Source organism: Phocoena sinus, chromosome 5 (genome assembly GCF_008692025.1).
Source record: "Phocoena sinus isolate mPhoSin1 chromosome 5, mPhoSin1.pri, whole genome shotgun sequence".
NCBI lineage: Eukaryota > Metazoa > Chordata > Mammalia > Artiodactyla > Phocoenidae > Phocoena > Phocoena sinus.
Window position 1 is genome coordinate 64,787,597 of NC_045767.1, and position 14,057 is coordinate 64,801,653.

Genomic DNA, 14,057 nt, shown 5'->3' on the forward strand with positions numbered 1-14,057 from the left:
CTGATGACTTGACCCATCAGTCTTCTGGACCATTTGCTTCCATTGGGTTTTCATTATGGACACGTACTGAAGACCTCGTTAGTAAGTCATTTTGGGACGACTGACCACATGCAGCCCTCACCGATAGGATAGATAGAGATGGCTCAGAGTACACTGACTGCAAATAATGAACATATGCATTACATTGAGATCAAAAAGCAGGTGGACATTTCCTTTACACATCAGTCTGAGACAAACTAAGGAAACCCCTTCCCTCCCTTATCCACCGTGAGCTCTGTGGGGGAAGGACCTTAACTGTTTTGCTTAAGACTGATTGAGTTAACATATATAAGGCGCTTTAGATTTGTGTTTGCCATATAGGCGCTGAATAAACTAGTCACTGACATTCTCAGCATCTATCACATATATACATTAACATACTAGAGAAATAAAGAATATAGCTCGCTAGAGAAATAAATAAGGAACCAACTTTTGCGGAATTCTTATTATCCCACCATTGGAAACCAATGATTATGGCCACAGAGTTGAGGATAATAATTGCTATGTCACAATACCCACAAACCCACTACCTGGAGCACAATAATTATCCGAGTGTTGCAAGGGGAAGGGTTGCAGGGGCTGGAGAAGAGAGGCAACTCTTGGTGAGTTCCCCCAAAGCTCTAGGACAATACAGTCCTGTTCTCCAAGGAATCAAAAAAACACAGGCCAGCTCTCTGATCGGCTTCCAGCCCTGCAGAAGGACCTCTTCCTAAACTTCCACCCCCAGGAATTCCCCCTTATCCCAGTTTCAAGGGGCGGGGAACAACCGGAATCTTTGTCAGGTCCTCCGCGCCCCGCCCCCTCCCCCCAGAGCCCCACCCAGCCTGACGTTCTCCTCCCCCACAAGCTCCCCTCCCCGCAGCCTGCGGCCTTGCCTCCCGTCTACTCCCCGCCCCTCCTCCTTCTCCTCTCCCTCCCCGGGCCCAGGCAGTCGGCGGGCACCACTCCCGGGGCAAGGGAAACCGCCAACCGGGTGGCGGCGGCGGTCTCCCGGGGCAGGCGGGCTAGCGAGGAGGGGGCGGAGCCTGGCTGGAGAGGGCGGAACCTTGCTGGAGGGGGCGGGGCGGGCAGCCGCTCGCGCCGCGCCCGGAGTGACTGGCGAACCGACCCCCGACCCCCACCCGCCAGCTCGCTCGCCCCCCTTCGGGGCTGCCAGACTAATTTCTCTCCCCACTGGCCTGGTGCGGCCTGACGGAGGCGGAGTGGCTGGCTCCGGGCCGGCCGGCGCCGGGGGTGAGGCTGCCGGGAAGGGGCTGGGGGCGCCCGAGGGGCCGAGCATCCCTCTCCTCGGCCCGCCGGCCCCCGTTCCCCGCCTTCCCTCCTTCTCCCGCCTGGCCGCCCCGCCCCGCCGTGACCACCGGGCGCCTCCAGAGCCCGACGCGGTAAGTGCGACTTTCTCCTCGGCGTCGGGGATGGGGCCGCAGAGGGCCGGCCGCGCGCCGAGGCCCGCTCCCCTCTCCGCGCGAGCTTCCCGCCCGGCCGCGGCTGCCCGACTCCGGACGGGCCCTCGGGGAGGCGGCCCCGGGGCGTCTCGGTCCGGAGGGGTGGGCTAGGCGGGGACTTCCCCGAGCCGCGCCCGGGGCTCGAACCCCGGCCGCGTCTCCCGCCGCGCAGCCGAGAGTCCTGAGCGGCGTCTGGGCTGCCCTCGAGTTGTGCAAAGTTCTGGACGCGGCGTTTGTGGCAGGCCTGCTGCGGCGTGGGCTGCTGTCCAGAATCAGTGCTTCCTCCCCGTCCTCTTCTACCAGTAAAACAAAGTGGAAACCATATCGAATTTTTTTTTCATTGTTACCCGCAGGCGATCATAATCTAAGTTTTTAAGTATATAATTGCCTCAGCCCCGGAGTGTGGAGAATCAGAAAGAGACTTGATTTCAATAAAAACCGGCGTGTCTGGTTGAAACTTTTTCATTTAGGCGTTTCAGTGCATACGCAGGGATCAAAAGCTGACGAAGAAAGTTTATTGAATCAAAGAGTAAAGCACTTCTGCCGTCTTTATTATCATTCCGTTTTTAAAAAAAATTTTTTTGAGTAATAGATTCCTAAAATTCAAACGGTACAAAAGAGATACACAGTCTCTCGCCCCACCCACCAATATTACCAGTTTCTTGTGCATCTTTCCAGGGATCACGTATAATGCCAATGCTCTTCTTTAAAACAATAAAGTGAAACTGTTGTGTGTTAAGTGCCTAGCAGTTACTGGTACCCAATAAATGGTAGTTGTCCTTAGTTTCCAAAAGAGTTTAATAAGTCTTTTTGGTATTAGACCGCTGAAAAACCAGTAGTAACTTTTCTTCTGGTTTAAGCATTGCGAGTTTGATTATATTGTGAATGTGTATGTTCTATTGGCTTGTCATAACTATGTGGATACTTTTACACAAAGGTGACACTGATATTTTGGGGTAATGGGACAGGGAGGGAGATATCAATATGAAATTGTAAGAAAATAGGACTTAGTATATACAATAGATACAAAAATGATTTGAAGCAACTTAGTGTCCATATGGTATTGTAGGGTAAAACAAAACTAAATGAGAAAAATTGAGGCAGAGCAGGGGAAAATATGACTACAAAGTCAAGGGTAAGATAATACCAAGTGCATAAGATTCTGTACTAGAGGTGAGTGACAGTTTTGGCTCTGGGCTTCCCTAGCAGCCAGGCAGAAAAAAGAGAGAGCGTGGAATAAAATAAGTTTCAGTGTGTTTCTAATTCCAAGATAAAAACAAACCAGTTCTCCTGCATAAGCACGACATTTTCTAGTAATGAGGCCTGAGAGGAACATTTTCTCATGGGCCCTAATAAAAAGGAAGATTGTTGTGATGCAGTTGACAACAGCTTTAAAATATCCCTACAGAAACTGATGAATTTTGGTTAACAGTGTTCTTCAGTATAGGACAATGGTAAGACTCTAAAGGTGAGTTCTCTGAGGGCTTAACTTTATGCATTCATAACGTTTAGAATTACCTAGAACAGTATTTCCCGAACTGTGTTCTTAGGCATCAGAAATTAGTAGTTTATTTCTTAAAAGAAGATTCTGAGCTCAAATAAGTTTGAGATAACTGGGTTAGACAAATTTCAATAGTTTTTTTTCTCAATTTCTTGGCTAATGTTCAAGTTTACTGTCTTAAAGGGGGATGTATTGTGTGACCTTTTCCAAAATTATTTGACTATGGAACACAAATTGAGAACCACTGAACCTGTAGAAATGGGTGGATTGCCTATCCTTCAGGTGATTCTTTTTTTTTTTTAATTTATTTATTTTTGGCTGCGTTGGGTCTTCGTTGCTGCGCCCGGGTGTTCTCCAGTTGCGGCGAGCGGGGGCTACTCTTCGTTGTGGTGCGCGGGCTTCTCATTGTGGTGGCTTCTCGTTGCGGAACACTGGCTCTAGGTGCGTGAGCTTCAGTAGTTATGGCACATGGGCTCAGTAGTTGTGGCTCGTGACCTCTAGAGTGCAGGCTCAATAGTTGTGGCGCACGGGCTTAGTTGCTCCGCGGCATGTGGGATCTTCCCTGACCAGGGCTCGAAACCCTGTCACCTGCGTTGGCAGGCAGATTCTTAACCACTACGTCCCCAGGGAAGCCCCCTTCAGGTGATTCTTTGTGAATATTTCTTACAGCTGAGGTTTGATAAGAATTAGAGAGCAAAGGGTTTGAGGTTAGCCAGTTTATTAAGAGCCAAACTGAAGATAATCTAAAAGTCAGAATTTTTTTTTTTTTTGTCTGTGCTGCATATGGGATCTTAGTTCCCTGACCAGGGATCAAACCCTCGACTCCTGTGTTGGACGTGCAGAGTCTTGACCACTGGACCTCCAGGGAAGTCCTTAAAAGTCAGAATTTTAAAATACTATATATCTGGGGCTTCCCTGGTGGCGCAGTGGTTGAGAGTCCGCCTGTTGATGCAGGGGACACGGGTTCGTGCCCCGGTCCGGGAAGATCTCACATGCCGCGGAGCGGCTGGGCCCGTGGGCCATGGCCGCTGAGCCTGCGCGTCTGGAGCCTGTGCTCCACAACGGTAGAGGCCGCAACAGTGAGAGGCCCGCGTAACGCAAAAAAAAAAAAAAAAAAAAAATATATATATATATACTATATATCAAAGGAAAAGGCTGCTTTTCCCTGGAGTTCTTTTTATAGTTCCTCGTTGTTCTGCAAATTGCCAAATGATCTCGAGAACTTTTTCCTGGTCTGTGCTTCAGGGTACTCAGGGTCTTAAATTAAACTAGGTTTAGGCAAGTAGAACTCCTTAAAGGTTGACTTTTATTATTCTTGGATGTAAATATGTCATTAACATTTACTTTTTATCCTAAACACTGTTGGTACTATTACTATCAAATCCTAGAATTCTGTAGCTGTAAGAGATCTTCTTGGAAAGCATGGTACATAATGGAAAGGGGTTTGGAGCCAGAAAATCTGGGATTGTGTCACTAATGTGCAGGGTTGTTTCCAGTAAGTTTATGAACCTCTCTGAATCTGTTTCCTTATTTGTAAGATTAGAATGATGAGAGCACACAATTCATTCAATAGATGTTGAGAGTCTAGTAGATACTGGGTAGTAGAAAAACAGCTTTAAGGGCACAAATGAAATAATGTATCAGGAATCCTTTACTGTCCAAATTTTTTCTGTTCTTGAGTGTAGATGGCAAGAGTTTGAACAGCAAGGAATATCATCCTATTCCAATATATTTAGTCTCTGAGTTTCAGATAGCAAGTAGTGAGGGGTTGAGAGAATGAGGGATTAGTCCAAAAATTTATTTGACTCCATACAGTTGTGTTTGGATTTTGAGAGTTTGGATAATGAGTGATACTTCTATAAGAAAGTATTCTATAAATGATGCAGTGCTGTACAAAATGTTACCATTCTGAAGACAATGAGAGGGGTTTGCAGAGTATATCAGGTAGGATAAATAATGGTGTGGTAACAAAAGCCCTCACATCTTAGTGGTTTAAAACAACAAAGGTTTGTTGCTCAGTCAGGCTCAGTTAGGGTCAGCAGGAGAGCTCTGTTGCAGTAATCATTTAGAGCTCCAGGTTGTCAGAGGCTCCATCTCAACACCTGCTCCCACATTTGTTAGGGAGGGGAGAAGATGTGATAAATTGCACATTGGCTCTTAAGGCTCTACATGAAAGTGACACAGTAACTTCTACTGCCATTTCATTGGCCAAACAAGTCATATGACTGCAACCCAACTTCAAGGAGGTGGAGAACTGCAATTCTATCTCGTGCCCAGAAGGAGGAGAACGGGAATAGTCTTAAGAACAATCTAAGCAGACTTTATAGTACAAGTTAATACAAAATCTGAATAAATCAGATCCAGACTGTGTTTTTCAGTACTCTATTTAGAGAATAGAAAACAGCATTCCTTTGTGTATGTATATATATATAATCGTAGAATTATGCTAATGAGAATTTAAAGAACGTATTTTATTAATTGGAACTGAAATGCTTTTGAAAACTCCCAATTAGACAAACTGGCCAAGTGGATTTCATTATTTTTTAATTACATGTCCATTCAATAAACATTTGTTAAATGTGGTGTGTATGAGGCAGGATGTTAGATACCATGAGGATAAAAAGATGAATGGAAAGTTTATACCCCAACAGAAAATAACTATAATTGAGTTCTCTCTCTTTCCCTTTCTCTTTAAAACAACATTAAAAAAAAAATTAACAATCTTTCAATATGATAAAACCTGATTATGTATATATACATTGTTACACTTGGCCTCTAACCATCTTTTTTGGTCTTAGGGATTATTTGGTGACAAGTTATAGGAAATTAGTTAAACTAATTTAAGCAAAAAGAATGTTTTGTTAGAAAAGGGATATAGCTTTATGTCAAAGAATCCAAGGGCAAGAAGTGCAGCTGAGTCTCAGAGGCAACTGGCATCAATAACAGAAAGTTAGGAGCTGGGCTGCTTGCCCTTCTCCGGGTCTATATGATTTCTTGCCAGTGTCTCTCTCTGCACGTATACTTAATTCCTCTTTTTCTCTGTTGACTGGTTTTCTCTATTCTGCTGTTAAATGGGTGTGTTTAACCTAAGAGTTCACACACTTAAAGGAAACTAACTAGAGCCTTTAGCAGTTCCAAAAGAACTACTTTTTTTCTAAGTGCCACATCTTGGTTAGTTCTTAAGTTAACCACTATCAGAATTTGAAAATAATAGAGTTGGCCCTAAAATATCAATATAACAAGTTAGGGTAATTGACAACTTTGTAATAAAGGAGGCAGTTCTGATAGCTTAGGATGAAAGAAACCTGTGATGCTGGTGAAAGTTCTACTACATAATTAACATCAGCTTGCAAATATCCTGGGACAGGCTGATTAGAATAATCAGGATAAGAGGGTAGAACTAGAGCTGACTTGTGGCAACAATATCCCCTCCCAGAACACTGGCAAATGCCATCTCCATTGTAATCCTTTTAGCCATCCCTTCTCCCTCTCCCAAGGTACAAACTACTGAATTGTCTAATTCTTATAAGTCACCTACTTTTTTTTTTTTTTTTTTTTTTTTTAGTCACCTACTTTTGATGCTAATGCAGGGTTCCCTGGTTTCTTCGCATGGTTAATAATGCAGAAGGGAGCACTTAATAGACTGCTTTACGCTGTTCTTTTCTATCCTCCAAATTGGTCTAGACACTCTACTTGGCATTTTACCCTTTAACATGATCGCCATATTTCCCCACCAACTTAACCTATTTTTATTCTTGATAAATTTCCATTCTTTTTCTGTAAACTGTGTACTTAGCTTCTCTAGAAAAGTTCCCTTGCCATTCTTTACCTATGCAATATCTCCTTTAGTTTTGGTTGAAAAACGTCCGTAGCTTCACCTTAGCAGACGGCTGAAGGGATGGACTGTGGAGAGGTAGTATATGTTACCTGGAAGAGGGGATCCCCAGGAACAAATAACAACAGAGGAAGGCGAGTAAAAGCTGTGTAAGAGATCAGGTGGGATTTGACAGGGATACATGTTAGGCTAAAAAAAAAAAAGAGGAAGGGGTTGGGTTCAGATTGTAGAACATCTGGAACGTCATTCTAAGACATTCTTATAGTCTTGTTGCTGTGCAAATGAATGGGTCTTCTTGGGTTCAGACTCATAAAACTACCACAGGCTTGTTTACTCAGAAGGCTATCAGACAGGAACCACAGCTTGCCAGCAAGGCAGCATCACATATTACTCATCAGTGGTTGTAATCCTCACAGCAGGCCACGTAAGCCGTTCATGTAGCCACCTGGGAGACATCTCTCCCCATGAAAGCTTAGGTGCCAGGAGACAAAGCTCACAACAGGAAGATGCGAGAGCTGAGTTGGCTTAAAATCCTCGTGTCCCACAGGCGACAGTTCTCTCTTACAGGATTCCATAGACTTAGCTTCCAGGGTCCCCACAGGGAATGTGCCAATTACAAGAGCCACCACACTTAGGAAAGTCAAAGCTATGGCTTCTTAAGAGGTATTTATAGTTCATTTATCATTCCACTGAATCCAGATGCAAATTTACTAATCGGGGGGATCATTTTTATTATAAGCAATGTTGCCAGGTAACATAGTCAAAATACATACTTCCATCAGATTGCCAGGGGAATAGAGCCAAGAGAGTTAGTTGAAGGTTAGTAGTAGAAGGGAAAAATTTTTTTTTTCAGTACGCGGCCTCTCACTGTTGTGGCCTCTCCCGTTGCGGAGCACAGGCTCCGGATGCGCAGGCTCAGCAGCCATGGCTCACAGGCCTAGCTGCTCTGCGGCATGTGGGATCTTCCTGGACCAGGGCACGAACCTGTGTCCCCTGCATCGGCAGGCGGACTCTCAACCACTGTGCCACCAGGGAAGCCCGGGAAAAAGATTTTACCCACACTTGTCATTATCCACAGTGTTTTCCATAGTCCTTTTCATTTGGGAAGTACTCAATAATCTTCATTTTGCTTATGTTAATGTAGTGTGTTTTAACTCTTCGCGACAGAAAGTGAAATAGAGAGCTTGAGAGAAAGGGAAGACTGGAAAGGTAGGCAAGGACTACTAGGTTGTCAAAAACACTGAACTCCATACTAAAGACCTGGGCTTTTATTTATCTTGTAGGTGATCAGGGAAAAAAAAAGTTTTAAGTAAGAGTGATGTCAAGAATTACACTTTGGAAGGTTAACTTTGGCTATAGTGTGAAGAGCAAATTAGAAGAGATTTAAATTTGAGGCTGTTTGGTTCATTTCTAGTAAATATTTGCCTTTCTTTGGGGAGATATTTCTCTTATAAGCAGAAAGAGGGAATATTCAGTTCTGTGCTCTGCAGTTTAGAATTGCTGGACAGCTTCAGCATGGTCCACTGGATGGAACCAGTTCATCTTTCTAAATTTATTCGCCATCCCCCCCAACCCCCAACTTGAAGACTGAGAGTTTGGGAGGACTGCTCTGAACTGCCTGAGAACATTGGATTAACACTAAGAAATAATCCTCGCCTCCACTGGTCTCCACTGATCGCCATTTGACTCACTAGCATGCCTTAGTTTGCTTTTTGCCAGAGTTAAATTATAGAACAGTCTTTTGGTGGCTTTTTCACTTCTTTTCTTTCTTTTTTTCTTTTCCCCTTTTTTTTGGGTTTGGTTTGGGTTTTTTAGGCCTGGTTGTAGGGCAAGCCAGGGAGTTTCTTTAATAGCTAACTGGTTTAACATTTGTAGTGATTAACCATTTCTAATTATGAGCAGTTGAGAAACCTAGTGCTTCATGTTTTTCTCCTCTCTATTGCTTACATTGCCATTTTTACCCTTTCCTTACCCAGCTTACACTGTTCCATCTAATATAAAATACAGTTCATAAAATCTGATTGATCCTACAGCAGAGTCAGGTTGATCTGTGATGGGCTCATTATGTTCCAAGAACTCAGGCAATTTTGCTCGATTCTATTTGTGTCTAGAGAGTACTGATTGATTACTTTTTTCCATCACCATAAAGCTACAAAGAAGACAAACACTTACTGGATTTAGTTCAGGTCAGTAAAAGACAACATTATGGTTATACAGATTATTACTTTTTATGGTACATAAGACAGCTATGTGCTCATGCCAAACGTAAAGTATCCAGCAGGAATTTAGCAGTGGTTTGCCATCAGATTTATGGTATGATTTTCATCCTTGTGCCGCAGCAAATACATACTTAAATTCACAAAATCTAAGGAGGTGGTGCTAAGGAAGTCTTTCGTTTTGACCTGTCATCAAGTCAAAGGGCTGTTTTCTTTTTGTTTGTTTGTTTTTTGTTTTTTTGCGGTACGCGGGCCTCTCACTGTTGTGGCCTCTCCCGTTGTGGAGCACAGGCTCCGGACGCGCAGGCTCAGCAGCCATGGCTCACGGGCCTAGCCGCTCCGCGGCATGTGGGATCCCCCCAGATCGGGGCACGAACCCGTGTCCCCTGCATCAGCAGGCGGACTCTCAACCACTGTGCCACCAGGGAAGCCCCAAAGGGCTGTTTTTTAAAGTCAATATTTTGTTATAATCATGCTATGGTCTTCAAAGTATCAATTGTGATAACTTTTATAGATGAGTTGGGGATTAAAAGGCCATATAATATTAGTTTAGCTGATTTTTAAAATGTAACTTGTTCTACTACAAGCTGTTAGTACCAATAGACAGTTGAGGGATGAAAAGGTACTTTTGATGTTAATGTGGGTCAGCACTTCACACTATAAGAAATAGTGACAGAAGTTGGGAGGGAGCCAAGTGGGGCAAAATCTGTGAGGCATTTGAACTTGGTGAATAAATGCCATATTGGCACTTAATTGCAATAATGATGAACTTAGTATTTTGTTATATTAGGAGTGATATGGTAAGTACTCTTTTTTTCTTGCTTATTGTCTTTTTGCTTTTAGTTTGGTCAGTCTTACTGATAAAGCATTTAAGTCTGCTCAATGGCTCTCTTCTAGATAGCTAACCTTGGTAACCTAGACTCAGCTACACTCTGAGTCTGCTTCCCAATTTGGACGATGAGAGTAAATACCTACTCTACCTTCTAACAAGGTAGCTGTGGGTTGCAAATGAGAATACTTTAAAAGCAAGAAGCAGTGTGATGTACTTGACAGTGTATGGTCTTTAGAGCCAGTCTTGGATTCAAATTGAACCCTGCTACTCACCAGACAGATACATGTAGCCTCACTTCACTTCAAGGTCCTCACCTTGTAAGGGGAAAGCGGAATGACCCCTATTTGCCCAAGTGTCTGTGACAACTGAATGCCCCATTCAATGTAAAGTATTCCGTGTTACCCTGCACATTTGCACACTGAGGAAGTGGTAGCTGGTTTTACAAATTCAGATTCTTACTCAGTTCTTCCACGTGCTACTTACTTAGTCCATTTATCTTAAGAGAAAACTGAAGATTGAGGAGGTAAAGTGATTTGTCCAAATTATACAGCTAGCTGGTGAGTGGCTCAATTATTGACTCAAGTTCTTTCTGCTCTACCACTTAGGCTACCACTAATAAGTGACCATGTGGGAAAATGACAGCAACTATCTGTGAACTGACTCATGGTTTTAACCTAACACACTCTTTTCCATCTGTAAAATGTACTTACTGATCCCAGGGGCCAAGTGATCACTCATGGCTGAGTAGGCTACTCCGTGGCAGACCTGCATGACTCTGTGCCTACCTGTTGAGTTGGGTACTTACCAAAAGTTGGTTGCTTTTATTCACAAACCTATTTTTAACAGTTATGCTTGTTATGGTAACTATAAAACATTGGTAAACATGTAAATTCATGAGAGTGTAAGAAAAAGAGAATTCATTCTTTGAAAATTAAGTTGACTGCTTTGGGACGTCATCTCAATGTAAATGAATTATTAACAAATTTGCTATCAAATTTGATGAAGGCTGGATAACTGTAGAAGACTAGGGGGAACATCATCAAAGCCTAAACCAGAGGCTGTTAAAGTGTTCAAGTCCATGGTCCAGCTAACTGGTCATTAGACTATTAGTGGCTCTCAAGGAAATGAGGAGCCCACACCAGAATGTAAATTAACTACATCATTAAGCACACTGTTTGGTTCAGCTGAGAGTTTTTTTTTGTGGTAAAACTTTCTCCTTGAAGGAAGCAGTGCATTAATTTACATTCTGGCGCGAGTTTTTTATCTCGTGGTGGATAGACCATTGGACTGATGGATTCTGTATTCATATTCTTTCAGAAGTGCTTTTAAGTTCTCCCTCCATTTATAGAAGCAATAAGTGGAAATCGTAGATGATGGGTCATTGTGAGCATGGCTTATGCAAGAAAGAGGACCCAAACTCGGTAGGAGGCCCACGTCAAATACATGGCATTAACCCTATATGAAAAGATTTATGAATGAATGTGCATTTATGTTTAAATTGAAATAAAAACTTTTAAGAATATGTAAATATAATTTTTATGCTTACTAACTTTTTCATTTAGTGGACCAGCTATGGGTTTCATCCAACAAGGGGGCTTTTATTATACTTAGAATTCCAGCTTAACTGGAAATATATCTTTGACCTCTGCAGCTATCTTAGCATCCTGTGCTTGCCCCTGTATATTTTTACCATGCTGTATTGCAGTTTTAAAATTGAATGTCAGTTCATGTATTGTAAGTGCTTCAAAAGCCATAGTCCTTTCTGTAATCTTCATAGAGTTTCCAGTCTAGGGAAGAAGGCAGACATTAAGTAAATAATTTCAGTGAGATTATTGAATTATCTGAGCAAGTAGTTTGGAATGCTATGTGACCATATAGCAAGGAGACATAATTTAGTTTAAAGGTTAAAATTTACCCCACTCATTTTTTTTCACCTTGATCTCATATAAGTATATATCACAATACTTTTAGGGTACACAAAGAAATAAAATCCTTGTATTAGATGGCTATTACCATGAAATTAGTCTTCAGTTTTCAGTGTATAGGAGAGTTCTCAACTGCTGTTTTCAGTCTACCGTGTAACTTACAAAGCTAAACTAAATCTCTTAGCTTGTTACAGCTGAATTTAAATTCAATACTTATTTTTAATTTTCATTTACTGTTTAATCAGAAATATTTCCCAAATATTTTTAACAGAGTGAAAGATTTAACATTGTGCTAGAAATTTAATTTTGGATTTCAGAGTGTGTTTCTAAGCTTGTTTTTATTACAAAAGAGATTTTGATGCCATGTGTTTGTAGTAAAGAGTGGAAAGAATGCAAAGATAACCAATGTTAACAGCCCAGGATTCATCTATCCACACTTTAAGTTTCTGATTTCTTAAATAGATTGTAGATTGATTTTTAACTATAAGCTAAATATGGCTCTAGACTCCATATTCCTAGCTATTTTGTTGCTAAGTAGATAATTAAAGCTAAATTTGTCTAAAGCTACACTCAGTCCCCCTGAAACTGTATCCTTCTTACTTCCTTATTTATGTTAATATTACCATTCTTGCAGCCACCCACATTTGAAAATGCTGTGGTCTTTGACTTCTTCCTGTCCATTTGCCACAGACATTTTATCAGGCCTGTTTTTGTCGTATCTTTAACAGCCACCCCCTTTTCAGATCTCATTGCTTCCTGCCAAGGTTACTATCCTCTCACCTCAAAGAGTTTTCTGATTTTCCTACCAATGGCATCTGCCCTCACAAATCCATTCTTCACTTAGCAAGTTAATTTTTTTGAGGTATACCTCAAAATTCTTAACTCAAGAACCTCATCCTCTCTCAAATAAAGGACATACCTACCTCTTGATAATTAGTAAGGGTTTCATTCAAAACCCTCTTCTGCTATATTTTAAGATCTTTCAAGGTCTGTGCCATTAATTTATTCATTTATTCTTTGGTTTAAATTCAGTAAAAGTTTGAATGTCGTGCACTATACAAGTTGTTACAGATATAGTGGCCCCTGCCCTGATGGATTTTACTGTCTATTTTCTCATCTTTGAGTTCTTCCTGCTTATAGCAAAATTTGTTGAGTTTATATAAATACAGGATTTTTTTTTCCATTTATAATGTTTGCTTTTAATGAGTTTGGGGAAGAGGTACAGAATATCTGTTTCTGCAATTAAAGTTAAAATTAAATCTCAAATCTTTCCTAACCTGGGTAAATACTTGACTGACATTTTCTGCTGTCATACATTTTTTTGTTTTGCGGTACGCAGGCCTCTCACTGTTGTGGCCTCTCCCATTGCGGAGCACAAGCTCCGGGCACGCAGGCTCAGCGGCCGTGGCTCACGGGCCCAGCCGCTCCGTGGCATGTGGGAACTTCCGGACCGGGGCACGAACCTGTGTCCCCTGCATCGGCAGGCGGACTCTCAACCACTGCGCCACCAGGGAAGCCCTGCTACCATACATTTTTAAATGTTAGTGGAATTATATCAGTCTTCAAATTTTTAAAATAAGCCAAGTTCTCATAAAAGACCTAATTTGACAGAGCTTTAAAAGTGTCCTGGAATTATCAAACTTTAAAGGGTTCTTTGAAATCATGTGTTGTAACTTATTCTTTTTATAGTTGAGGGGAAAATTGGGGAGGTGAAGTGCTGCTAAGTTAGTACAGTAAAATTAGTTCTTGATGTGTTTTATGCAATATGTAGTAAACAAAACTATAGGAATAGATTCATTAAAATTGATTACTCATAAAACAAATACTGTTTTCTTAAAAACTCTATGTGAAGAGAGGTTTGTAGAATAATGATTACGCATATAAACCAGTTACTAAATGGTTGTAATTTAAATTGTTGAGTTAAGCCATAGCTTTAAAAGCCATACTGTTGAAGTGAGCTCATCTGCAGTGTATCTTAATGACATCTCAGTGTTGCTATTGTCATATTGAATAATGTCATCTTTTAAATTCACAAACTAACATATGAGAAGTTTTGAAGCAGAAATTGCATGTGGATTCCTTAATTACTTTTAAAAAATGTATTCATAATTGACACTTACCTATTTTAAATACTGTGTGAGCTTTTGTATCTCAAATTTAAGTAAAGCAAAGTTATTAAAACAAGAAAGAGGTACAGAATATAATTTGATAATCAGTTTGAAGAAAGAAATGTCAGTCTGAAAAGATATCTGCTGTTTAGCCAGTAG

General features: G+C 41.6%; 1 protein-coding gene across 3 annotated transcripts in view; it reads left to right on the top strand.

Moving 5' to 3' along the window:
• The first annotated feature begins 1,036 nt into the window (after positions 1-1,036).
• Positions 1,037-14,057, top strand: part of KLHL5 (kelch like family member 5) — a 75,600-nt gene continuing 62,579 nt past the window's right edge. The window contains exon 1 of one of the 3 annotated variants that reach the window (XM_032633487.1): positions 1,037-1,421. The gene's annotated coding sequence lies outside the window, so the exon portion shown is untranslated. The remainder of the gene's footprint in view (positions 1,422-14,057) is intronic. The other 2 variants (XM_032633489.1, XM_032633488.1) reach the window with 2 other exon arrangements.